The sequence below is a fragment of the Danio rerio genome, chromosome 9 (assembly GCF_049306965.1).
Source record: "Danio rerio strain Tuebingen ecotype United States chromosome 9, GRCz12tu, whole genome shotgun sequence".
In the NCBI taxonomy this organism is placed as follows: Eukaryota; Metazoa; Chordata; class Actinopteri; order Cypriniformes; family Danionidae; genus Danio; species Danio rerio.
Window position 1 is genome coordinate 33,634,008 of NC_133184.1, and position 27,988 is coordinate 33,661,995.

The window sequence follows — 27,988 nt, forward strand, 5'->3', positions numbered from 1 at the left end:
GGAGACAAAGGTTAACAAAGTCATTATTATAGACAGTTTTAGGGTGAGTGATGAAAGATGAAACTTCAATACTTGTGGTACATAATTGACATAATTCACAATTCAGCTGTGTGTGACAAATGCTGTCTGACTGAAAGCACAACAGGCATGTGATGCTTCTGTTCTGTTTGTATCTCCAAGCCTCCTGCACTGATACTGCTTTGCTTACATATCCAGTGTGAAACAGGTAATAGACATGGTGAAAACATGTCACTAAAGCTGCTTTTCTTCTTCATCTTCTTTAATGTATCTTAACCAGACCTCTATTTTGCGTATTTTTTTGCCGTAAATTATGCAAATAAGTGACTTTGAGTGACGCACAACATCAGGTCTCAAGTCTTAGACTGGCCCACTTTAGTTCATGACATTTCCAATTCAGTGCAAATACAGTAGTCTAAGTGTTGCTTCACAGTAAATATTTATCTGAACATTATCACATTTTCTGTAAGAATTAGTGCTCATAAATATTCAAACTTTGAAAAGAAAAAAATATTCAATAAATACAAATATAATGTATGTAAAATTATATATTGAATTTTCTAATGACACTGTCATGTCTTATTCAAATAAACAGCTGCTTTAAAACTTAAACTATTTTCCATAAATATGAGAACATTAAAGGGTATATCTTTAACACTATTCTTTAAAACAGCAAAATGTCCTATCCTGCAATATCTGAATATGTATTCTGTGCAAAATTGTTAACAGATATCCAGTCCAGTATTGCACTGTTATCTGCCAGACTTCTTAAACCACAGTATTACTTTCTAATGATGGCTTCATCTTTTTTCCCTATCTTTAGTTTACTGATCAAGTTAGATTTAATAAATGTAGAGAATCATCTGATTTCATTAATTGTATCAGGGCATTTTTCATTTAGCAGTTGTAATATTCATTAATATTACTTTTTCAAATTCTTATATGCACTCAATGATAATCCTACCTGCTTATTCGTGTGTTGGGCTCTTTGGTGCTTGGTAACGTTACAGGGCCTGGCTCATCACTGTTAGTAGACTGGACTAGAGGCTGCTGCTGCTGCTGAAGAGCTACAGTACAAGAAACTATTCAAGACATAAACATGAACTTTGGTTTGCAGACATCGTTGTTTTGCACTGCTCCTATATAGCTTAACGTTAACTTACCGGCTGCTTCATCTTCTTCATGTGTTTTACTCTTGCTGCCGCTGGTTGTAACAAAAAAATGTACTCAGCTTAGTACATTTGGCCACATCGTTTTCCAGAGATTTCTTTTTTGTTTAAAATCTGGTCTTTACAGAGGCACCTTTACGCTTTATATTACCCATTTTTTTTATCTCTCGCCACTCACAAATCTCTTAAACAACTGATTTTGCTGTTGAGCAAGGTGCCGCTGTCTGGGGAGTCATCATTAACTGCAGGCTGCTCATGAGGCTGCGAGAAAATACATTTTAAAAGTGCAGTTTGATAAAATAATGAATAAAAAGAGTGAGGCTATGGTAAAACAATGAATAAAATAACTAAATAAAAAAGTGCGACTCCTGTCTGTGCAGGCAGCTAGGGACACCCGCCCTCGTGGCCAAAAAAATAGACCAGCCTACCGGGAATTCTACCGGTCCTCCAGATTAACCAATCTGGGCCTGCACAAGAAGAAGAGTGTGGAGAAGAAGAGTGTGGTAGTCCAAACAAACCAATTGACGAAGCACTTGAAAAAAAAAAAATGTTTTTCAATAGAAAATCTTTATTTTGATTTAACTTTAAGCCAGTCAAAATATTTAAAAATGCGACCGACTGTTTATGAAGCATGCGCGCTCCCATTTCCTTCCGCAAAGCAACCGTGCCTGGAAACTCAACTGGGGCGATCGGTTCTCTTTAAAATAGACAGGACTACTTTCAAGAGCTCTAGATAAAAATAAATAAATAAATATAAATATATATATATATATATATATATATATATATATATATATATATATATATATATATTTTTTTTTTTTTTTTTTGTAAGCAGCAGCGGTTAATGCTTTAACTTTTCTAGCACCATTCTTTGAACAGATTATTAACAGGCCTAATGTTAATGTGATCCTTTTATTATATCACATACGGTATGATTTTCCACCAGCTTTCTTTGATTAAAGTTATTTTTGTTAATATGGTTTAATTGTTTTTTTTTTTTTTACCATACGATTGCTTTAACAGGAGATTAACTCCCTGTTTAGTTAACTGGTGATCTGGGACCTTTAGTCAGAACACACTTTATGCATTGTTTTACATGGCAATAATTATTTAAAACGTAAAAGAAAAGAAAATAAAATAAAAAATTAAATTGTTTGTTGAATAAAAAAGCATGTATTAAGCTATATTCAGCGTGTTTTGACACATTATTTAAAATTTGTGGCTAAGAAATAATTATTTCATTTTGGTGTGGTCACAGATAAACTTAGTAAATCCTTACCTTTGAGCCCTGAAAAATCATGAAAATAAAACTAATTCCAATGCTACACAACACATTTGTTCATGCACATTGAGTAAGGTCATATACACAACACAACACAACAAAGTTAAATGCATGTGGACATAACACAAAATATAAATCAAGTAATTTTAGCATGTCAAAGTCAAATTTATCCATATAAAATATATTTTCCCAACAACAAAAATGTGGCTGGTGAAAATGGCGAGTGGCTAGGAATGTTGGAAATCTAGCCAAAGTGGCTGGTGATAAAAAAGGTTAATGTCAAGCCCTGTACAGTACATACAAAATTACATAAATACACCATAACTAAGGTTTAGAAGCTGCTTATTTGATTATTCAAAAGCAGACAAAGAGAGTATTGGGGGAAAATTATTTGATAATCAAATTTTTTTGCAGTTCTGTTTCTGTCAGGGTAAACATTATTTGTGAAACAAAGTCATTTTGAAAGGTATAGAGTCTCATTTAAGATACATAAAGCAGTCATTGGAAAAGGTCTGTTTCTTTCTTGTAAATGGTAAATAGAGTTAAGTAACAAATATTCCAAGAAGTTAAATGACAAATATAAGACACGAACTGCATTTTTTTTTCTTTAGAAAAAGGGTCACAAATTCTTGGAAATAATGAAAATTCAATGTGATTTTTATGTGAACTGTGCTTCATAAAAACACACTGTGCAAGACTCTCCATTTAACCAACAATCTTCACTTCACTGCCATTTAATATTTCTACATCTGCTTTTTATTCTGATATGTGTGATCAAATATTGACATTAGAAACTATAGTAGCTTAAATTTGCTTTGGACATCCAGGATCCAATTAAGTGACAGTGATGATGCAGTGTTTTCCAACCGCATTTAAGAACATTGAGGGATTAAAAACCAATCGGGGAATTTTATTTAGGAAAAGTGTGTGGCCCTGTGAATTTAAAATAATGCTTTTTAGATGTTAGCATCAGTATGATAATCTATAGTATAAACTAGTGTGTTCCCAAACAGTAACACAACTCGGATTAAAATATAGCTAGCCAAAGCTTGCACCTTGTCACTTCCACCTAAATGGATCAATAGTTTTTTGACCTCACCTCATACTTCAGTTTCACATCAAATCTTCTGACCAATCAAATGCTCTGTAGTATCAGACATGTCCTGTCACCTTCAAGACGTTTTTGCTACATGCACTTGAGCTCAACCACTTGAAATGCTTTTTATAATGAGGGAGGAGCTAATATATCCCTCGCCCTGTCTTTATGTTTCAGTTCAAATTACATCACACATTAAATGTAAAAATACATTCACAGTACTTTAAATATCACTTTGCAACTTTCTGTATCATATCATAAAATAAAGTAATATCTTAAACTCAATATTCATCATGACCTGCATTTGGTTTCGTTTCAGGAATTATTATTTTTTACATCAATAAAACTAGCTAGAACTTCATTTACCGTTGAACACCAACCATTCATACATACACCCTGGCACCAGTCCACCCTTTCCGGATGTGAATAATCCAAAAAACTGTGTCAGGCCACTGTCATGCTGTTTGAGCGGATGTCTAGCTGAGATGTGGGAATAGTGCAGGATCTGATTGTCACTCCATAATGAGCAGAACACATTAACTGCCCTCTTTTCAAATTGAGATTCAAGCCACAAGTTATTTCTTATTAATGAACAAGTAAAGATATTAAATACATTTTTCAGGTAAAACGGGTAGTCCACCCCAAAATTAAAATTTATTCACTATTTGTTCACCCTTAAGTGGTTCCAAACAGTTTTTTTATTCTGTTGAACACTCAAGATTTTCCAAGTAAGCTAAAAATAGGAAACCATTGACTTCCATAGAAGGAAAACCAAAAACTATGGAAGTCAGTAGTTACAGGTTTCCAGCTTATTATATGTAACTTATTTTGAGTTCAACAGAAGAAAGAAAGGCAAAGAGGTTTGGATCAGGTAAATGATGGCAGAACTTTCAGTTTTGGGTGAACTATCCATTTAGGCATCATACGGTTGATTATAACAGAAATTAATTAAGATGTATCAGTTTATAAAAATAGTCCAGTTCAGTACAGTATAAATCAACTGACTATCTTTTTTAAAAAAAAAACAGAAACACAATTACTTGTCATAAGTACTGTGTTAGATTTAATGGGACTTGTTGTAGCATTTATTAACAATGTTGTTTCATATTGCTATGCTTCTGTTGCTTTCTTCGTTTGTAAATCGAATTGGCTAAAAGGATCAAGTAAATGACTCAATTTAAATGTAATTATTAATGCAGTACCTTAATTCACCTTTATAGGTCAACATTACCCATTTAGAAATACTCAAGTCAATTATTCAAAATCACAATAAGCAACTCATTTAGCCATTGGCACATTATTTGATTTTACAGTCTGTTTTTCTTATAGTAGGTTTATTAGTCTTCTCATTCAGTAAAAAATACATCACTGTACAAGAAAATATATTAAAACAAGCATCCGCTCACCAGAACAGCATTACTTTATTATACAGTGTTTTTGTTAAAGTTTATGTGTACATTTAAGTACCGAGTAAATATTAGTGAAAAACATGAACTTACTATAGTGTTAGGTTTAGGATTTGAGGTTAATTGAGGGCAACTGCATCATATATTAAGTATATCATATTTGTTATAAAATTAGCACAATTTACTATGGTAAGTAATTGCAACTTGTAACAAGAATATAAAGCTTTACATGAGTTTAAAACAAGTTGAAGTCAGAATTATTAAACCCCCTAAGATTTTTGTTTCTTTTTTAAATATTTCTCAATTGCTGTTTAACAGAGCAAGGAAATTTCACAGTATGTCTGATAATATTTTTTCTTCTAGAGAAAGTCTTATTTGTTTAATAGGCAAGAATAAAAGCAGTTTTTACTTTTTTAAAATCATTTTAAGGTCAAAATTATTAGACCCTTTAAGCTATTTTTTTACAAGAACAAACCACCCTTATACAATAACTTGCCTTATTACCCTAACCTGCCTAGTTAACTTAATTAACCTAGTTAGGCCTTTAAATGTCACTTTATGCTGTATAAAATTGTCCTGAAAAATATCTAGGAAAATAATATTTAATATCATCATGGCAACGATAAAATAAATCAGTTATTAGAAATGAGTTATTAAAACTAATAAGTTTAGAAATGTATTGAAAAAATCTTCTATCCGTTAAACAGAAATTGGTGAAAAAAATAAACGGGGGCTAACAATTCTGACTTCAACTGTATATACAAACTTAAAAAAGTTAAATTGTTGTCTAAAAATGAATATGAATTATGAATAATTGCAGGCTTGAGTGTACATATCAATTATCACTATTCAGCTTGACTGTATATTGCTGTTTGGAACCCACAGACTTTCATTGTATTAACAACAACATTCTTCAAAATATCTGAAGTTTTGGACCATCAAGAAGGTAATTAAACTATACAATTTTGTGTGTGTGTGTGTGTGTGTGTGTGTGTGTGTGTGTGTGTGTGTGTGTGTGTGTGTGTGTGTGTGTGTGTGTGTGTGTGTGTGTGTGTGTGTGTGTGTGAACTATCCCTATATTCTGTGCATGCCTGCTGGTGACCACACGGAACTATAATATAATTTGCAAGAATGAGCTGTATGTGTGGCGACAGTTAAGGTCAATCCCAAGACCTAACCTGTAACCGTCTGGCACCTAGACAGGGACGTTCATTTATCAAGTCAAACAGTGACCGCAAATGACTCAGACTTTTCTCTGGAGTGGTGGTGGGGGTAAAAGAAAAAAGGCACAACAGAACAAAGCATATGATTTAAGGCCATGATAATCCCAGGACGGGCTGCAGTGGATGAACTGAATTCAGAGAAGGAAGAATGATTCATAAGCGCTCTTCTCTAAGCCGCTTCATTCATCGTAATTCACATTGAAATATAACAGAACTCAGCATCCATGAACAAATCAATACATCTCCGCAATCCGAGCCAAAGATGGGACGGGCGGCAGGAGGTTAAGAGACGTCCGCTGCAGAACAAAAAAAAAAATAGATGAAAAAAAAAAAAACAATAAATTAACTTAGGCTTTATTGAGCTTCCTCAATTATTCAACAACTGCTCTATTAAACCCCAGGGGCCTTTAAAGATACTGTAAGGAGATGAAGGAAGCGGTGTTCACTTCCAGGTCTCGGCCCATCTGCTTAACGACAGCTCTCTCCGCATGCTGCAACCCTCAGGAGGCTGGCATTAAGAGACCTGCCTCTTTTATCTGCGCCCGCTTGATGTATGGCACCCGCGGCCTCACGTCCTTAGTAATGCGTACTCCAGCAAAGCTCAGCTAGTGAGCGGGTTATCCTGCAAAACACGCCATAGGGACTCGTTCTGCAGGTAAAAAAAAATCCAAAAAAAATAAAAATGGTCTGGCTGATATGTGGCGCCAGATGCTGATTTAGTGCACTAGCAGGGCAGAGTTCTAAGGGGAGTAAGGAGTGGGGAGTGAATAGGGCATTAAATCATAAGCTGAGCTCAGGGTTTCACAAGCAGAGTACTACGGTTAAAGAGAGAGAAAGATGTCACCTCGTTTAACCTCCTAGAAGACTCTCATGGGACCATCAAGCCTCCACCTGCACCCGCGGCCTCTGAAGTGGGTGGCACACTGAGCTGCAATGCATGTGGGCTGAAGGATAAGTGTTGCTGTGGGTAGCGGAGAAACCACTGACCTGCTGGAGCCCACATTGAGGCATCGCATCATTCCCAGCGTGCACCTGTCAGATCATGGCGCCGGCATTCAGGACAGGTCTTTGTAAAGAAAAGCTCTCAACGTCTTAGCAGCTAAAGTGAGTGGCTTTGATCATCAGGCTGATCAACAGTTGGCTTTTTTTTATGAAGCAGTGATGCTGCTGGTAAATGTACTGTATAAGGGCCTCCATTGGTTTTATATGCTCACTAAAATTGATAGTAGTGGCTTGTATGTATTTGTCATAAGCATGAAGGTGTTTTGAAAACAGATGAGTTCTTTTCGGTGTAATGAAATGGAGAAATGTGAAGCTAAATTGTGATGTGTTAACTGAGGTTATTATAAAATATGCCAAATGCATATTCTCTCTCAACTAAACATCAACAAATATACAACAAATATAATAGACAGTATTAACCCTATTCTTCAATGCGAAAGTGTGCTCATTTTTGCGATGGTCTTAGAACTTCCGACACAGTTTCCGTTGGGAGAAATGACTAGAAATAATAAACGGCAGAAAATGGTCAAACTGCTCACTCTACAAACAAGTGTGTTTGTGATACAGACAAAATAGAATAACACAATAAGGGAATATCAGTTTGCAGCATCAAGCAGCATAACATGCTGTTTTTAATGTCTAAAAATGAATGGAAGTGAATGAGACTGGAAGTCTCCAGCCAAAAAGATTCAAATGGCTGCGTCCCTTGTACATAATGATTAAGTTCAAGAAACAGAAAGCATATTTTAAAAATGTGTGTATGTAATGTTAAAATAAAAGGGAAAAAGGACAATTTAATGTATTTTGACCTGTTTCAAAAAGTTAAAATGATGATTCTACAAATGAATACTACATTTTTTAAATGAAAAAGTGATTACACTACATTTATATAATACACAGTATGATTTAAATGATTGAAAACTAGCTTATAAATGGGTAAAACCTACAGAACACTGCAAAAATATCCAAACACTGTTGATTTCCTCTGTGTTTCATACAGTAGGTGTTCAGTTCTTTTTTGTTAAGGATTTTTAAATAGTACAAACAACAAAGACAATCAGACAAAAAAATCATCCAAGCACTGGCAATTAAATAAAAATGTACAAATGTATGTTTAAAAAATATATATTATAATAATTATAATAAATATATAAATAAAAAAATCTAAACAAAACAAAAGAAGCCAGAACTCTCTTTAAAAGAAACATTTCCTAAGGTTCCTAAAGTCTCCTGAATTTGTCTGTAGGTTAATTTTTTCCAAAATAAGAAAGACTTACAGCAGAAATCCACATAGTTGGAATTTGAGAAGTAGACTATTTTAGTAATATACATTTCTTAGCCAGAAATGTAAGAGTTGTAAACAGAGGTTGGAGCTCTGAGTCAAAAAGTTCTTCAGGAAACAGAGGTCGAAACAAGATGTTTAGAACTTTTTTTTAAAGATTTCAAATTGCATTATAGGACCTTTATCTCTTGCATGACAACGATTGATGTAGGAAAGTTTACCAAGATGGCTTTAGTATTTAGTAGTTTAAATGATATATATTGCCTGAGGACATTTACAGTAAATGGTAAAAAAAAAAAAATTGTATAAATTTGAGTTATTTTACAGAATATATTAGATATTTAGACAGTTACTTCAGGAAAATCACCATTATCTGCAAAATACAAGTAACTGTTTATTAAGAAATATTTGTACTAATTTTTAAAGATTTAAAATGCATTTAAATGATTGTTTTATTTAAAGCTGCATTACACTACTATTACTATTAGTATAACATTGTTTTGACAAATTATTCAATTTACTAAAACCTTTAAATAGATAGTCTGGTGGTCAAGCTACAACTACAGTAATATATTTGCCTTTTTTATTTAAAAAGTGATTACATTTATATAGTAAATAGAATATTTAAAATAAAAACTAAAATAAAAACTAGCTAGAAATGGGTAGAACCTACAATACACTGCAAAAAAGTACTTTTTAAATAATTTTAAATTGCATTATGGGACCTTTATCTCTTGTATGACAACAATTGATGAATGAAAGTTTAACTAAATAGCTTTAGTATTTAGTAGTGTACAGTATCTCATGGTAAAAGAAATAAAAAAAATTCAGCTATTTTACAGAATTCATAATATATTTAGAGTTATTTTAGGAAAAACAACCTTAAATTGCAAAATACACGTAACTGCTAATTAAGAGATATTTTTACCCATTTTTAAAGATTTAAAATGTATTTAAATGTTTGTTTGTTTGTTTGTTTTTATTTAAAGCTGCATTACACTACCATTACATTGGTTTGACAAACTATTAAACTTACTAAAACTTTTACATTTAAAATCTGGTGGTAAAGCTACAACTTAACCGTACCTACTAGCTACTGTATTTGCCAACATGGTTTAATATGACAATACATATGATATGCATGGGATTGAAGGCTTAAATTTTTTTTATCAATATCTTAAACCAATATGCAAATCAATCAATCAATAAACCGTACTGCTAACTGAAACCATGATGATTTTAGAGTGTAATGGCCCATGGACTGGGCTTTTAACATATCTTGGGGTCAATCAGACTACTGAAGATGGTGCATTTCTGCAGGATAACATTAGCAGAGAGACAGATGACTCACATTTATAGGTTTAAATAGCCAAGTGACCAAAAAAATGGTTTGATTTGTTATAAATATATATGTTACATACCATACCATAAAATTGATGCAAAATGACTAATAGAAATAGCGTGATATGAGATTTTGGTCATACCACCTACTCTCATATCTCAGTGTCCCTTCAGTCCCTTCCCCCACGCATACAGCAGCTCTGGGCTTCAGAGAGCTGATGACAGGCAGAAGCCACTGAGACAGACTGAGAAAGCTGAAAGTAGTAGCCGGAAGGGCCTGACCTCAGGAGTATTGCAGGACTCATGGGGATTAGCAGTGGTCTGGGATGCTGGGACAGGGCACTGCCAAGCTGGTCAGACTACTATGGACAGAGCAGTGGGGCAACTCTCTATTTTGGCTAGATATCTGCAGTGCTGGGATTTTAACAGTTCGACTTAACCGAACCCTGAAGAATTTGAATATTTTTATTAAAGGGTGCGGTTCAAGCCGAAGGAAAATGAATAAATCAATTAATCATTATTAAAGGGTCAGTTCACCCAAAATGACCTCATCATTTATTCTCCCTTATGTGCTCTTAAGAATTTCTTCTGATGAACACAAAATAAGACATTTTGAAGAATGCTGATGGGGAAAAAAATAACATGGAAGTCAATAGCTCTTTGCATACAGTGATATGGGTAAATATCCGGAAAATTACCAGAATGACTTCACTGGTAAATTTTTTTAAAGTGCTGTTCACACAGACAAGGCAATCCAGAATATTTCTGGAAAAGACCATTCACACATCCATTCTAAAACACCGGTAAATTCTGACATCACTAACCAGAAATGAGCTCAAACATGATGTACATTTGAGTGTGTGCTGCAGTGATCTGAAACCGAAAATCTACCGGTAACTCAAATCTGACTCACAGGACGGCTCCTTCATGTGGACGTGTGCCACGCAACTGAACGCAGAGTGTGCAGGTAAACTCACAGCATCTCACACAAGCATTTTATAGTTCATTTTTTTTTTATAATTGATAATAAGAAAGAACATAAAAATGTTATCTGACTAACAGGCAGCAGCTAAATATCTCTGGAGAAGGATTCAAAGGCATATTGTCACCTTAGAATTATAAGGTTCTATCTGACATTTTTGTCAAAATTGAGTTATTCACATATTATTATTAATTGACAGCTTATTTACATTATGGGATGTTTTTTTATAAGTTGTTTACATTTTAAGACTTTCATTTAAGCCTTATTTTATTCACATGGCATATAATTTAATAAATATAATTAAATAAATTATAAAAAGCATATAATTGAATAAATATAATTCAATAAATATAATTCAATAAATTATATAAAGCATATAGTTCAATACATATTACCATATTAATTACATAAAATTAACATCTGCATTGGACAAAATATTAAGCACAGCCTTTATGCTTAATATTCATCCTAAAATATTTAATAAATGTTATAGAAAACCAGAATTTTACTTTCTCAACATTAACATTTTTACAAAACCAATGTATATTTAAATTTATTTAAATTTAATATTTTTTGTTATTGGATTTTTTGAAAAGTAAAGCTTCAGTCAATGATCTGACAGATAGAACCTTATTCCAAATGTAAAATGACTTTAGAATTATTAGGTTCTATCTGCAATTTATTTGGTTTATTTATACCCAATTTGCAATTTTAATTTAATTTAATTTTGATCATTTACATTTAAAGTACATTTAGGGTCTCTGTCATGTTAATGTATGAAAGAGAACTATTACACACAAATTGTATGCTATATGAAATGTAAAAACATTGAAGCTCAATATCTCTAAATCATTTAGAATGCAGATAGAACCTTATAATTCCAGGAGACAAAATATTTTCATAACAGCAATGATGTGAATGCGTCTAAATGTTTTGATTGGCTGGAGTGGACGTCTCATGTCTGCATTCACAGAGAGCAACATTCCAGGAAATTACCGGTAATGTTACAACTTCTCTTTTCGGAAAATTGATGGAATTAATTTACCGGTATTTTCAAAAAGGGCCTGTTCACGCATGATGCCTTTCCAGAAGATTGCCGGTAACATTCCGGAAAAGTCTGCATGTTTAAAAGGGGCTAATGGGTGCCAGTTACCAGCATTTTTCAAAAGATCTTCATTTGTGTTTAAACACAATAGGTTTTTTTTAATGTGGGTTGGTTTTTGTTAGGTTTTTTATTGTTTTTAAGTGAATGGTGAGTGAATGATGACAGAATTTTAATTTTTGGGAAAACTGTCCCTATAAGTATTCATCTATTAAGTTTGTTGACAGATGGAGAGAACCTAGGGCAGGCTGGATACAAAAACAAATATATCTCTATCAAGATATATTTGTGACACTGAAGACTTGAGTAATGATGCTGAAAATTCAACTGTACATGACAAAAATAAATAAAAATGTGAACTACATTCAATAAGACAACATTTATTTTAAATAGTAATATAAATTTCTTAGATTGTACAGTTTTTACAGTATTTTTAAACAAATGAATGCAGCCTTGGTGAGCACTACAGAATAGTCTTCTTTTAAAAGCATAAAAAAAATTAAATCTTGCTGATCACAAACCTTTGAGCGGAAGTATCAAACTGATGTGATTTATTTATAATTATTATTTTTTATAACTATTTTTAAGTGGTTTTTAATATTTTAATGGATAGTGCCGATAATTGAAAGGAATTTATAGTTTGGAGTAGAGAGAGGTGAAGGGTCAGCAAAGGACCTCGAGCTGGGAATTAAACAATGTTGCCGTGAGCACTATGGTGCTATATGTCGGCGCACTTAACCACTAGGCTGATGGCGCCAACATTTATTTAAAATTTTTATAAAAGTAAACGTATTCCATTAAGACTTTATTTGAAAAATATAATCATTAATCTAAATATAAAAAACACAATGTATCTGTGCAAGAAACACATTTTATATAACAAGATCGGACTGAGAAAGCCTATTTTATCATCGTCTTTTTAATTTCAGCACCATGGACAGCTCCAACAAGTACAAATGCCCACAGAGATGCACAGTTCTCCTAACATTCATCTACATTATGCCCTTCTCGCTGGGTGCTGAATACTGAAGTAAAAAATTGGGTTAAATACTTGAAACACATTGGAAAATAAGCCGCTTCATACTAGGGCAGAACAAAAGGATAATGCCTGCACAATCAGCCCACATAGCTCCATACAATGCAGCTATTTAGAGGAGGGTCCATAGAACTAGGCCCTGTCTCCTGACGTTACACAGTGAAGTCACAGAATTACTCGACGTACATTCTGTCGCCGGCAAATGACAAGATTTATAGACTCATTATTAGAGCCAAAGGGACTATAGGCCAAGTTTTACAATCTTTACAATAGACAGTAACCAGTGCAGAAGCAGCAGAAATTTTATTTACAGATGATTCTATTGAATACTACCAAGTAAGGATGGATGGATGGATGGATGGATGGATGGATGGATGGATGGATGGATGGATGGATGGATGGATGGATGGATGGATGGATGGATGGATGGATGGATGGATGGATGGATGGATGGATGGATGGATGGATGGATGGAAGGAAGGATGGATGGAAGGAAGAATGGATGGATGGATGGATGGAAGGAAGGATGGATGGAAGGAAGAATGGATGGATGGATGGATGGATGGATGGATGGATGGATGGATGGATGGATGGATGGATGGATGGATATTACGGCTGCACAATATTGGAAAAATCTGACATTGAGATATTTAGTTTTGCTGTTACATATATTGCAGTATAAATATAATTCGCTCAATTTGGAAAGATTTCATCAATGTAGATTGACTGGGATAATCAAGACTTTTTTTATGCAGTGCATCTGCATAAATTGTAATAAATAGCGAGCAAAAATAAATAAATAAACAGTTCTTTATGTTTTTGAGGGAGTCTAAAAGTATTCAAGAACAGAAATTTTACAATAAAATGTAAAATATCATTGTAAAAATAATAATCAAAAAGAATATTTAATAATATCTTTATCTTTTAATCTTTGATAAATAATCTAATCCTTTGATGTGACTATTGCAGATAGACATTGCAATGTCAATGCTGAAATGATATTTTGTTCAGCTCTAATCAATATAAGTATGGATGGATGGATAAAAAGATAGATGTAAGGATACACAGATGGATATAAGGATGTATAAATCCATGGATGAATATGAGGATGGATCTAAGGATGGATGTAAGGATGCATGAATGAAGGAGGATGGACGGATGGATGGATTAATGGATGGATGGATGAATGGATGGATACATGGATTGTGGAATGGATGGATAAATAGTTACATGGATGGATGGATGGATAGATATGGTTTTTCTTTTCAATTCCATCACTAATCTGTATTGACAATCCATAAATTCTGCTAGTCAAGCTTAAGCTCAGCGCTGTCCAGTTTTAGTGTCTGTGTTCAGTGTGCAGTGCTCTGTGCTGCAGTCTGGCCTGAGCAGAGCTGTGGGGGTGCAGGGGGTCATGCTGACTGCACTGGACTGGCTCCACCACTGATTACTGCTTGGGATCGATGGGTCCTGGAAATCAGATGAGCTGTCTCATCAAACGCCGCACAGCCACTAACTTAACCAGCAAATGTTTAACATGGGTCTAAAAGAGCTAAGGTGATTTGGCAAGCGATACGAACAGTGGAGCAGCACCAGCTGTGGCCTACAGTAGCCCGAGCCTCAGACGCCCACAATCCACTCACTGACCATCTGATGCACACACTCCTCACACAACCATGCAAGATCTCATCTGATTGGCTTTCACACAACTTCCAGAAATTAAGTAACGTCATTAGTTTTGGATAAACAAGTAGATGAAATGCATTTTATATTACTTGAAATGTTCCGGTCATCTGCTACAGTATATTTGTCTGTTGGATACAGGGTAGGGATGTCCCAATCAGGTTTTTTTGCCCTCAAGTCATACTCTGAGTCATTTGATTTTGAGTCTACCGATACCGAAACAAGATCTGATACGAAACAATTTCCAGATGTTTCTTATATTTTATTTAATTCACCTTATTTTAACATTCAACAACTGTTAACAAACAGAGCACTTCTGTGAGGTAGCTTAAACAGTCAAGTAATAAACAACAAACTCTTCACTTTTGGACTTTAGCGCAACAGTAAGTATAATATAAAAACAAATAGCAACTCAACTTAAAATACGCAGCAGGCAATTCCAATTTTACATATCTCACAGTTTGCTATAGAAATGTTGTCACTATCAACTTTATAATACTTCCAGACCTCAGCCATACTCGCGCTTTCTGCTTCAAGCTGCTTCCGTGTCCTGCTTTGCCGCCATTTAACCAATAGCGTCTCTGCAACAAAGTGATGCCACAAGTATTGCTGTTTTTGTGTGTATACATATATACATATATATTCGAGTCCTGATCGGGAGGTAACATCCGAGTCCGATTGAGTGATCACGTGATTGGATCTGAACATCCCTAATGGATCCTTTTCACACTTCCAGGTTTTTCAGTAGCGGAAGCCATCACAGTTGAGAAAACTTGGAGCGAAGTAAATGGGAGAATACAACAAATATTTTTTTATTAACTTATTTGCTCAAATAATAAAAGAAAAACTCTAATGTTATAGACATTTTCAGACTAAAGAAAAAAAATGTGTGAGACTGATGATGGCAGCCAGAGGAAAGGATAATATAAAAATTGCTGTTTGGTCCCATAGACGCTGCATTAGAAACCCCTCGCACAAGCGGTAATTGATTTATTTATTTTTTTGTAATTTGAAGCAAAGATTTATACTACATACATAAATGCATAAAAATGTTTATACGTTTACAAAAATATGAAAATATTAAAAACTTTAAGTGTTTAAGATGCTGATGACCATTAAATGCGTCATAACAGGCTTGTGAAAAGGGTCCATACAGGGCCTACAAAACGTGTCCAAGACGCAAACAAATAACATAAAAAATGCTGTTTACAAAGTATATGAAACAGTTTATGCAAGTTTTTTTCTAGAGAAAAAATATCATAAACACACTGTATAAACAACTTATGGTCAAATATGTACATGTCTGTACAATGATTGTGACATTACTTTATTTAGTAAAGTAATGTTGGCACCTAGACTGCAGCTCTGCACAAGACGTTTGGCCAGTGGAGAAATGGTCATGCCCAACTGAACCTTGTTTCTCTCAAATTTTTTTCATTCTTCACTTTCGCCAATTGGTGAAGTTTTTCCTCGCCGCTGTCACCACTAGCTTGCATGGTTCAAGTTCTGCAAAGCTGCACATCGATGGAATACTCTTCAGTATTTAGACTCTTCGTAGTGATTATTAAACCATACTGATCTGAGCTAAACTGAACTGAACTTAAACTCTGAAAACTGAACTACACTGTTTCTGCTTTGACACAATCTACATACATTGTAAAAGCGCTATACAGATAAAGATTAATTGAATTAGTAATTAATTAGTGGCTTTTTTTTCTTGTTTAGCAAAATGCAAAATCAGTGTCCATCTGTCAGTACAAACCACCAGTCTAGCACAAGCCAGTGCTAAAAATCCAGCTTGGCAGTGTGGCATTTGCATTTATTTGCAGTGTGGCGGAGTACAAATGATCCTATGGAAAGCAGTGAAATGATCTGAAGCATGAGTGTCTGCTGAGTGATTCACTCATTCGCAAAATAGTATGCACTTCACACAGAGTCACTGTCGCGCATTCGGGTGTAATATGCTGTTGGAGAGAAGTACGATGTATAAAAGGTTGCACAAAGATCATACACAGCTTCCATTAAACGATGAACATCCCCTCATTTACAGAGCAGCAGTCACATGCTTTCCTGAACTTCCTGCACTCCCAAGTGCACTTCTGCAGGTACATTTGAGAGCAAATTACCTCCGGTTTTTATGCCCTCTTAAAGCTGTATGATGCTTAGTAATGCGGCTCATTCACATGATTGCCAGGCTTGAAAATGAATGGGCAAAGTACGGTGTGATTAAGATTTGACAGGATTACTTTCTAAACATGCAGCAAATGCAAACAACCAACGGACGTTGAGGTCTGCAATGTTTCAATGACTAATGATAAAACACTGAAACTAATTATATAGCATTTGAACAGTACCGTAGTATTAGCTGTGAACTCTTACTAGTGCCTAAATGAGGGAGGGAAGAGAACATCTCAGATCTGAGGTCTGTCATTAGTTGCATTAAACTGATAAATACATATTAGTACATATTAGCGGCTGTTCAGACAGAACATGCTTTTCCTTTCCAGGTAGTGATGCTGTTTAATACATGCTCATGCATTACGATTTGCAGGGTGGGACGTAGGCTTTCAGTTCTATTAGGATAATGTTGGCATTTTCCAAGATCTCCTAATGGACCTTTAAGTCAACATTAAGTCTTTAAACTAATTTAAGCCCAATTTAAACTACTGCATCAATGGGTGCATTGCCTACGCACATACCTCACACTGTTGTAAATGTTCATATTTCTGCATTCTGCAATAACTTTTTCTGAAATGCTAGTTGTCAGTGGGGTTTCTTTGTTTTGAGTTTAAGCAAGAAATGAATGTAACAGATACTGTAAAAGTTCAAATCCATGCTAATTCAGGGAGAAAAGGGGCAGTAACCAGCAAATCTTTTACAACTTTAATCATCAAACATATAAATTGGTCTTATTGCATCAGTAGCATCATTTACATCAGGGATTCTAAACCGGTGGGTTTTAGCAATCCTGCAGGTGGACTGCAAGATTAACATTAACTCTTAATATTAAACTATAAATTTTCGATTTAAATATTAATTTGCTATATTAAAATTATTGAAGTAATGGACTTTTCTCCTGTTCGCTGATTGATTACTTTAAACCTGGCGCATAAAAAGTCTCATGATCTTGTCTGCAACTAAACGTAAGTCTGTTCACTCACAATGCGTGATGTGAAAGTAAAGGTCTCTCAGCGTATTTTTGTGTGAACTATTTAATATATCTGCACAGTTGTCCAAATTAATGTCCTGTGAGTTTTTTTTTTATAATAGACGCGTACCCATACAGGAGGATCTAGCGAGGCTCAATGGTGTTTTTGCCATAGACTGTAAAATGAACTTGTATGTGAGCTTCAGCCGTACTCTGGCAAGCTGTTTACTGTTCCTGTAAGCGATCTCCCAATAATATCAAGCTGCAAACTCAACCGTCATCAGATCAACGTGCTCTTAATTTGTATAAAAACAAGTTGTTTGTTTGTTACTGTACATCAATTTATTAATTACATGGAATATATAATTTGGTTATTCAGTATATTTCTGCAGCTGCAAGTGTTCGCTTTAAGAAAGACACTTAAAGTGATCGTTCGCCAAAAAAAATGTAAATTCTACCTGATATCCAAAAAACACAAAAGAAGATATTCTGAAAAATGCTGGTTACTGGGACCCACTGATGGTATTTTTCTACTATGGAGGTTGACGGCTGCCAGCAACCAGCATTCTTCACAAAATAATAATAATAATAACAACAATTCCTTATTATATAATTCCTTATTAATATAGCACTTTTCTGGACACTCAAAGCGCTTTATACATTTTTGGGGGATTTTCTTCATCCACCACCAGTGTGCAGCATCCACCTGGATGGCGCAATGGCAGCCATATTGCATCAGACCGCACACAACACACCAGCTGATTGATGGAGAGGAAACAGAGTGATGAAGCCAATTATAGATAGGAGGCAATGATGGATAGAGTGGGCAACAGTAGGCAAATTTGGCCAGGATGCCGCGGTTAAACCCCCACTCTTTTTTCCAAGGACATCCTGTGATTTTTAACGACCACATAGATTCAGGACTCAGTTTACGTCTCATTCAAAAGACGACACTCACTGAGCAGTATAGAGTCTCCATTAATATACTGGAGTGTCAGGACCCACACAGACAGCAGGTTGAGTGCCCCTGCTGGCCCCACTAACACCACTTAGCAACCTGGCTTTCCCATGTGGTCTCCCATTCTGGTACTGACCGGGCACAGCTCTGCTTGAGAGTTGCAGAGAGCTAGCTGCAGGCTATCTAAAATACAATATTTAATTCACAATAGGGATAAATATTCACAATTAAATATATATAAATGAATATCAATCTGATAATATAACACAACATAACATAATTTACACAAGCAACTAATATTGTCACACTAAAAAAACAGTCTGCGCAACTCTGTCTGTTGGATGTTTTTGCATGCTATTCCAAATGAACAATTTTTGAGGCACACTTGTACAGATATATCCCCCGCTGAGTGTGTAGGGAGCAGTCAACAGTGTGAATCGGAACTCGGCTCTTGATTTTGCCAAGTAGGCCATTTTTTCCATCAACATTCTTGCTCTTCAAACCATATTTTTGTTAGGGCTGGTCCATTATCAAGTCATTTTCCCTTGATTTAACAGCATTTAAATGTAAGGATAGGGGTTATATTGGGTTAGGCTTCTGTTTAATTAGAATCTTTTTCCAGAATCAACACAAGATGAAGCATATCACAATTGGCAACAAAAAAAAAGCAGTCATTATGTGGCACATGTGTCATAATTCCACAATACACAGGAGCATACGAGTGCACAGATGCACAATTGATGTACTTTTTTTATGTCCCTACTGCATGTGGAGACGTCAGACAACATTCATTATTAAGATTTGTTGCTAAGATAACCAGGCCTATAGGCATTTCATTGAGTCACATCTATGCGTCTGGCTCAGCAGTACTGCATTTGATGTCATTGGGCCATTCTTATGAAGGAATGTTTACTGTAACTGCAGGCACATTCTCTGACTGTATGAAACATTTCTAGTAACAAATAACAGCTACATTCAAGTTTGACTTTTGAATGGTGTACAATCCTGCAATACACCACACAGTGATACATAAAATACAATAACAAACATGTACAGTGCATAAATAACCATCAGTAAAGATTTGTGAAAAAAAAAGTTGAAAATTGTTCATTGGTGAAGCTGAGTGGGGTTCACACCAGTGTTTTCAGCACCCCAGGCAGTTGCACTAAAAAGAACACACAAGTCCACAACTAGCGCACCACTTCATGCAAGGGAAGTGAGGTTTACTTGCACAGTTCTCCTTTACACTCTCATCCGGGTCACGACACCACTTTTTGTTCTACTTGTAAAACTCTATAAGAGATTAGAAACAGCATGCTATCAAGCAAACTACAAGCTCTAGCCTGATAGGGAAGTGAGGTTTACTTACATAGCATCTACCAGCCATTCTCCATTACAATGATTCCCATCCGGGTAACAGCACCAAGATGAACTTACTTTTTACATGCACAGCTTCAAAAGGGATTAGAAACAGCAAGCTAACAAGGACAATAAAGGTCTGCAGCCCCTAACACGTGCCTCATGAGGCTTCAAGGTTCAACTAGCCATTCTCCTTTACACCCATTCTACCTGACTGAGTTATGGCACCAATTCAACATTCGGCATCTACTCGCCTATCTCTGAGTGAAATCTGAACTTCCATGCTAACAAAGATGCTAAAGGCCACAGATTCTAGAATGTCTCCTGAGGTTTACTTGCACAGCTCTGACTATCTGCTCTTTCTATTCTAAGTTATTGTACAGACACAATAATAAACATTGAGCCACATTTATCTGTTTGTTTGAGAGGCTACAACACAACGTCTGCTCAACAAGTAATTTAGGACTGGAAAGATGATGATCCACTGAAATTAGTTTGAATATGGTTCTTCTCTAATTCAATTTGTACCTCTAGTGTTTAGAAATGATGCAAATGTAAATACATTTAGCTGTATAGTGTATATAACTCACAGATGTATTTTACAATGACAACTACTTGGGGTGTAACAGATCATGGTTGATCTGTGCTTTGTACGGCTCACAACCCACGCTTCGGAACACACGTGGCACGTAATACACTTTTTTTCACTTGTAGAATAATGCTCAATTTGTAACGATCACAAATAGATCGCATTTCGCGTTTATATAAGGATTAAATATAATAAAATATAATGATGATGGTAGGAGTTGTGGTAGGTTATTTTGGATGTGACGGGTTTCATTATTAGTGTTTTATGTCATTACTTGTTTAGCCTGCATCAATGCATTCAATTTAAGCTGCGCAATTAATCATTAAAAGATTGGGATCTCAACACCCACGCAACATAAATGATAAGACATTAGATATCTATGTGTAATGCGTGTCTGACGGCATGACTAAATGTATTCATGGGTAATTTAGAGAGATGGTTAAAGGAAAAAATACATACTTCCTTTAAATGTGGCGAAAAAACAAAAACAAAAAGGCAAGTAGCAGCAATTAATCATTAAAACATCAGGATCTCAAGTCTTTTGAGTCTTTAGTCTTTTGAGTTAGTTGTGAAGCTACATACAGTCAAATAACACCGAAGTGCTGGGATCATAGTTTATAGTTTAGAAAAAACCACGAATGTTTATGGCAAAGATTAAAAATCTCCGCCATATGTATTTAACAATGCTCAAAAATGAAAGTTTTAGGCAGCAATTGCATAATTTAACCAATAGGTGGCGACAACCAGCCTTAAAAAGTATGCCACTGAAAAATTCTTCAAAAATTATCCATCTAGCAATGAAACATGAAGTTTTATGAGTAAATAACTGAATCAATTATTAAAAATGAGACCAAAAATAAATATGGGTTGCACAATTTATAATGTTAAATTTCTATATTTAGCGTCATCAGCAACAGTAGGAGTAACAGTGAATTTTTCACATTACTGAATATTTTACTATTTATTTTTATTCAATCATTTTATTTTTAATAAAATTACAGGTTCTAAGTTCTGTTTGTTAAAACCAAAAGTGTCTTTCAGTACTGCTTTTGTAATAAATGCAGAGCAAATTACATTTGTCTCCTCCCCTTTTCGGCTGATCCAAAAAATGGTCTGATCCGTGACTAAAAAACAATGTGATCTGAACCTTAAGAATTGTGATCTGTTACACCACTAACAACTACCTTATCAAGAATAGCCCATGCCCAGTAAAAATTTAAGAGTAAAACACTTCAGAAACAGTTTTTTTTTCATCTGTCTGTCACCACAGCAACTGTCTAAACATTCATACAGGTGTTGTATCTTTAATAAATGTTTTCTTTTCTTGTGTTAAAGAAAAGGGTGGCATCTGTCCTTAACTGTTTTGTGATACAAGAGTTACAATTTACACTTCTGCAAAACACTAATTATGCCTAGAGAAAACTGGGAATGAACAGCAAAGAACAACAATGAACGTCTTCAGCGCTTACACTTTTAAAAACATCTTTGCTCACCGAACTGTTGAAACAGATATTTTGTTGAAGCTCAGACGCATCTAGAACCACCTCTTTCCTGAGCTCAGCACTTCTAACAACCATTACAAATAAATCACGCATTTAAATGTTTGTTCATAACGCCATCTGTTCATCTGTGTCTAATGTGTGTCTGACGGCGTGACTAAATGTGTTCATGGGTAATTTAGAGAGATGGTTAAAAGAAAAAAAAATACATACTTCCTTTACACGTGGCAAAAAGAAGAACACAAAAAGGCAAGTGGCAGCTGCCAGTTAAGTATTTTTTATGAGGATTTCGTCTCACCTTTTGGGAACGTAAAACACATTTGCTGTTATGAGAGTAAAAGAAATATCACGCTTCGTCATTCACCGCCGTTTAGTCATTAAGTTGCAAATTATTCACACCGCAAGAGGAAAAATGGGAAGGTAGCACTTTCAGTATATTTTCAGAATGTGCAAAACAGGGTGAAATTATTAAAGTGTTGATGAGAGAGGCAAAGTGAGAGTCCTGTGGAGCTGCGGCTGATGCAGGTACAGGTGATGTATGTTCAAGTCCAACCTGTTATTTTGTTCTTGTTCTCTTCCAATGGCTCAAAATAACATAGAAGAGTCTACTTATTCCATCATTGACTCACTGTACATGAGTCACTGTATGGCACTGCAAGAACAGCAGAATATTCTCCATTGAGATATGATTTACTCCCATAAAGTTCTGAATGTAATATTTTCTGGGTCTGAGCTACTCAAAGCAACATAGATATGACCATAAAGTTGAGTAAAGAGTATTACCACTTTAGAAGTAACATTCAACTGCTAAATTCAGAGTGACAAGCAAGTTATCTCAACCAGTGCAGTAACATGGACATGTACTCCTTAGCATTATCTATTGTTTGTATTGCTATCATATATATATACAGTATATATATATATATATATATATATATATATATATATATATATATATATATATATATATATATATATATATATATATATATATACAGTATATATATATATATATATATATATATATATATATATATATATATATATATATTGTACGTTTCTGCTGCCTCCAGAATCTGTCTATGAGCATACAGCTAAAGAAATCTGTCAGAGCACTTATAATACTATGCTGGATATGCTGTGTTTGAGTGGAATCAAAAACAAGCTGTTTTCTTCTGTCTCTTTGCATGCAAATTGGTTGCTGCTCCATTATCTTTATGATAGAGTCTCATAATCATTCATCCAAATGATTTGTTCAAATCAGAAACAAAACAACAGTACTAGGCCGGTCCCAATACACACACTTGTGTGTACACCAACAGATGCCCACGTTCAGTGCTCTTAATGCACACAGTCCAGTGAGGTTAGAACTACTTAGATACATAGATGTAAAGAGAGATATAAAAAGAAAAATATTAAACATTTTCACAAATAAATGAAATGAGATTTACAAATAAAACTTAAGCTTTGCCTGTATATACAGATGTGGCTCCAACATAAAATCTAGTAGGCTAATTTTTTTGGAACTAAAAAATCTTAAATCACTGTCTAAAATTAAAGCATGTTTATAAAATAAGTTTCTGTTTTAAAGCAACATTTTTTTTTATCAGTACAGTACTTTAAGAATATTTTAATAGGCCTAAGTAATAAACTGTGTATTTTATAGCTTATTTATTTAAACAGCTGTGTGTTATAATATACTGTAGTTTAACTGACAGTTTACCTTTTTTAAACTATGGAGCTCTGAACATAATTCGAATTACAAACTCGCCTTCATGATCAGGTCTTATTAATGCATATCCTTGTTTTAATTAATGTTATACTTTAATAATTTGAATAATTCATTCCTCGATTAATCCTACTAAATCTATGAAATGATAGAATTAACTTACAACTTGATGGCATTTAAGCCTGAATAAAAAAAACATAAAAAATTCAAATCAAATAGATTCTAAAATGAATTTCTAATTGAAGTCATAAAATGTAGCTTAAAGAGAACTTTTCTAAATTCATGCCTGTGATTTTGTCTGCATGTCATTAGGACTCCATAGCCTGTAGCATAACAACAGACATGCCCAGTGTGTGTAACGCTGGGGAAGGCTATGGAATGCGTCACTAAAAAAGCATCAGCATAAACAACCAACGCACCAACTTTTTTTCCATTTGGAAAATGACAGTTATTAATAATAGTTCTTATAAAAGATACATTTTTAAATAGCCTACAAGCAAATCCAATGATTTACTTGACTTTAGCATGATAATAATAAATACGAAATTTTAAAAATAATATAAATAATTCTCGTTTACTTCAGGCCACAACCGTATCCGATCTAGCAACATCCATCCATAATGGAGACAGGTGATTAGTCACATGGGTGTAATGTTTATTCTGCAAATGAGTTTTAGTCTTCTCATATTCATATTTACCCTTTTTCACACAAATCCAAAACCACCTCAAGAAAATGTAAAAAAAAAATAATAATAAAAAAAAGTAAGTAAATTAGGGGATTTTTTTTTATTTTCGAAATTTATTTTTTCCATTACTCATTTTGCATGTGATACTTTAAAATGCGCATTAACACAAGATGGTGAAAACTCAGCAAATATCACACTTAAAACTGCGCTAATTTGCAACTGTATGTGAATGAATACACTGTGTGAGTATTTTATGAATGTACAGTATAGCAACCGCATTGGCTGAACAATGCTGAAATTGAAGAACTGAATGCTCATGAACATGAAAATCCCCCCCACCCCAATGGTGAATAATTCAATATTTCATATTAGTCCACATTCGTCATTTCATATTCTCATTAACTGCAATGCCAGTGCAGTTTTTCCACAGTAAAACACTGGGACACTCCAAACATAGGGGCAAGGGCATAAGCGCTGCTGCAACAAGAACACAGAATTAGGCAAAACTTCAAAAGCTTAATATATGTACACCTCAAACCTAAAACAAGAACAATTGAAAATAATGCTGTCCCTTGTGCATACCCACTAAACTAAGCATGCATCACTGGATTTGTCATGTTGGAGAGTCATGAATAAGTCATGAAGTCAGTAATAAGAGGTTTGTAATTCCCTTGCAGTCACTTATCATTAGCGAGCTGAAAGTGAAAACAGCATCAGACTGCAATTAACCGACATGCAGCTTCTGCTACTGTAAAACATATGCAGAAAAACACGTTTTACAGCCCAAATTGCACTGTTTCACCTTATCTTGAGTGCACAGAAAATGTGCAGCTCACCAACTCCATTACTCTTTTAAACAAAGGTATAACAATGGTCATAAAAACAAACAGGAGGGATTAGAATTTCACGTTGCACTCTTACCACTGACTGTAAATCCATACTGAACGTGTCTTGGGGCAGTGGCTGCAGGGTCCTTTGCTGACGCATGCATTTGTGGCCGTTAGAGACGGCTATTATCGAGAACAGAGATGGAAGCCGAGGCGCTACGATAATGACATTCGTAATTGGATTCTGCACACATCTTAACATTACTCTACAACTATGCTTTCCATAGGTAGCTCCGCATGCCAATGTTTATGAATGAACAGGTATTATCATTGGGGAAAGAGAGCTACAGCTACACTCAAAAAAAATACTTTTGCTGCTTGTTTAAAACTATCTATTTAAAATGAGTTAAAACCAGACAATTCGTCTTTTTGGGGAACTACTTAATAGTTTTATAGTCAATCCACTTAAAATTGTAAAAACAACTAAGTTACATTAAGCGACTGGTGTTGGAACAACATAAAGGAATTTTGTAGAACTCTGCATTTTTCACAGTGTATAAAAGTAATGCATGTTATGAAGTCAGAATACGCACTTATTTTATTATATTTGTAATATTTATAAAATAATGACATTTTCATTTCAGCTTAGTCCCTTTATTAATCTGGGGTCGCCACAGCGGAATGAACTGCCAACTTATCCAGCATATGTTAAACGCAGCGGATGCCCCTCCAGCTGCAACCTATAACTAGGAAAGGAAAGTGAAATCTAAATATCTTTTATGCAATTTATTATATAAACATGTAATAAACAAAATACAGTCATAAATAAACACAATGGAGGAAATATTAAATTAAAATAAACAATGATTTATTGTTTTCTGGGGAGAGTTCAACAGTATTTGGTTAAATTGAATAATCAAATGTAAATAAACAATGCATAGTCTTCATTATATAAATTGTTCAATAAAATGAATATTTTATTGTATTAAAATGCTTTAAACTCTCTTAAAATGCTTACATAGTCATATAGGCCTTAAAACACATGCAGCTAATAAACTTTCACACTATTGTGCTTAAATTCTGCAGAGTCTCCACAAATCTCATGTGTTTTGACCTGTGGTTCCTGGTCATCTATAATAACTCAACATTGCATATTTTGCCATGTGACTATGGCGGGGACACACATTGCGATATCGATGCTCAAACGATATATTATGCAACCCTAGTTTGAAACCAGTGAAGCGTAAGTAAATGATGGCAGAATTTTCATTTCTGTGTGAACTATCCCTTACAACGTCTAGTTATTTATTTACCTGGGGTGTTTATAGCCACTAATGAGCCAGAAGCTTGCATATTTTTGTCAACATAAAAAACATAGTGAGGAAATATGATTTTAGAGCAAAAATGAGAAGAAGAAAAAAGTAGGCCAGCGACTAAAAACATTACGAGCAGGACAGAAGTTTATGTAATGATTTGAAAGAAAGCATCAGCGTTTTATCTTCACAGATCCAAAACAAAATTCCCCCGAGGCACATTAAAATATATTTAATTTCAGGGTATTTAAATATATATTAAATAAACTTCACAGCACTCAACTCATGATTTCTGCAGATAAAAGCCGCAGCAGATTGATGTCGAAAATAAAGTGGTTGGAGTAAATGTGGAGCACATCAACACCAGACAGCTCTGCGAATGATAATAAGGCTCATCTAGTTTTGTTTTGCAACACAGTGTATCTGTCCAGTGTTGACGTAGCATGAGCAACAACCTTCTATTAGCTTTCCATCAAATTTAGCACTAAAAATACTGTAGTTGAAAACATTTCCATTCCCCCCCACAAAATAGCCACAAAGATCAGGGGTTATAGTAGAATAAAAAAACAAACATTTCAACAAGTAATCAGCAATACTGATATTTCCCATTATTTCTGACATTAATGACAACGCATTTCATTTTAAATGAAATTATAAAGCCCTTGGAAATCAAATTGTCCCTGTTTAATGGAAAAATGTAATTCAGACTACCAGCTATTATTGTTGTTCATACAAAGCAGCATCACTAAAATATTCAAATATTATATGTAATACATTTAAATTCTATTTATATTAAATGTTCTGGTCAATAATTCTGCACTGCTGTAATACGTTTTACCAGTATAACAATTTAAAATAACTGCCTTTTTTAAGTGGTTTTTATAAAAGAAAAAAAATCTTTCAGACTTAAAGATTTAAAGGTTCCATTAAATTAAAACAAAGTTTTTTTTAGATGTTCGTATCACTATTGTAAGTTTTCAGGATATCTATAAGCTAGTGTGCTCCAAAACAGTGACAAAATTCGATTTTAGAAGATATAAAACTGATATAATCATGTCACTTCCGCCTATAAATGGATCAACAACTTTATTCACATCCCCTTATACTTAAGTTTCTCATCAAATCATGACCAATCAAATCATTTTCTGACATGCCTCGCCCCCTTAAAGACACTTCTCATTTGCGTTTTATTAGATCCGCTTGAGCACAACCACTCTAACTGGCAGAGCTGTGATAAAAACGAAACCCTATTGGC

The 27,988-nt window shown here is 34.5% G+C and overlaps 1 protein-coding gene across 6 annotated transcripts in view; it reads right to left on the reverse strand.

Annotated features, from left to right (window-relative positions):
- Positions 1-27,988, reverse strand: part of fgf14 (fibroblast growth factor 14) — a 216,248-nt gene that overhangs the window by 119,038 nt on the left and 69,222 nt on the right. Inside the window, exons 1-4 of one of the 6 annotated variants that reach the window (XM_073911834.1) lie at positions 1,616-1,719; positions 1,366-1,448; positions 1,182-1,222; positions 983-1,085 (exon numbers count right to left, since the gene is read on the reverse strand). The exons of 2 other annotated variants lie outside the window; for them this stretch is intronic. The gene's annotated coding sequence lies outside the window, so the exon portion shown is untranslated. Of the gene's footprint in view, positions 1-982; positions 1,101-1,181; positions 1,223-1,338; positions 1,449-1,615; positions 1,720-27,988 lie in introns of those variants that run through there. 3 more of the 6 variants (XM_073911833.1, XM_073911835.1, XM_073911836.1) reach the window with 3 other exon arrangements.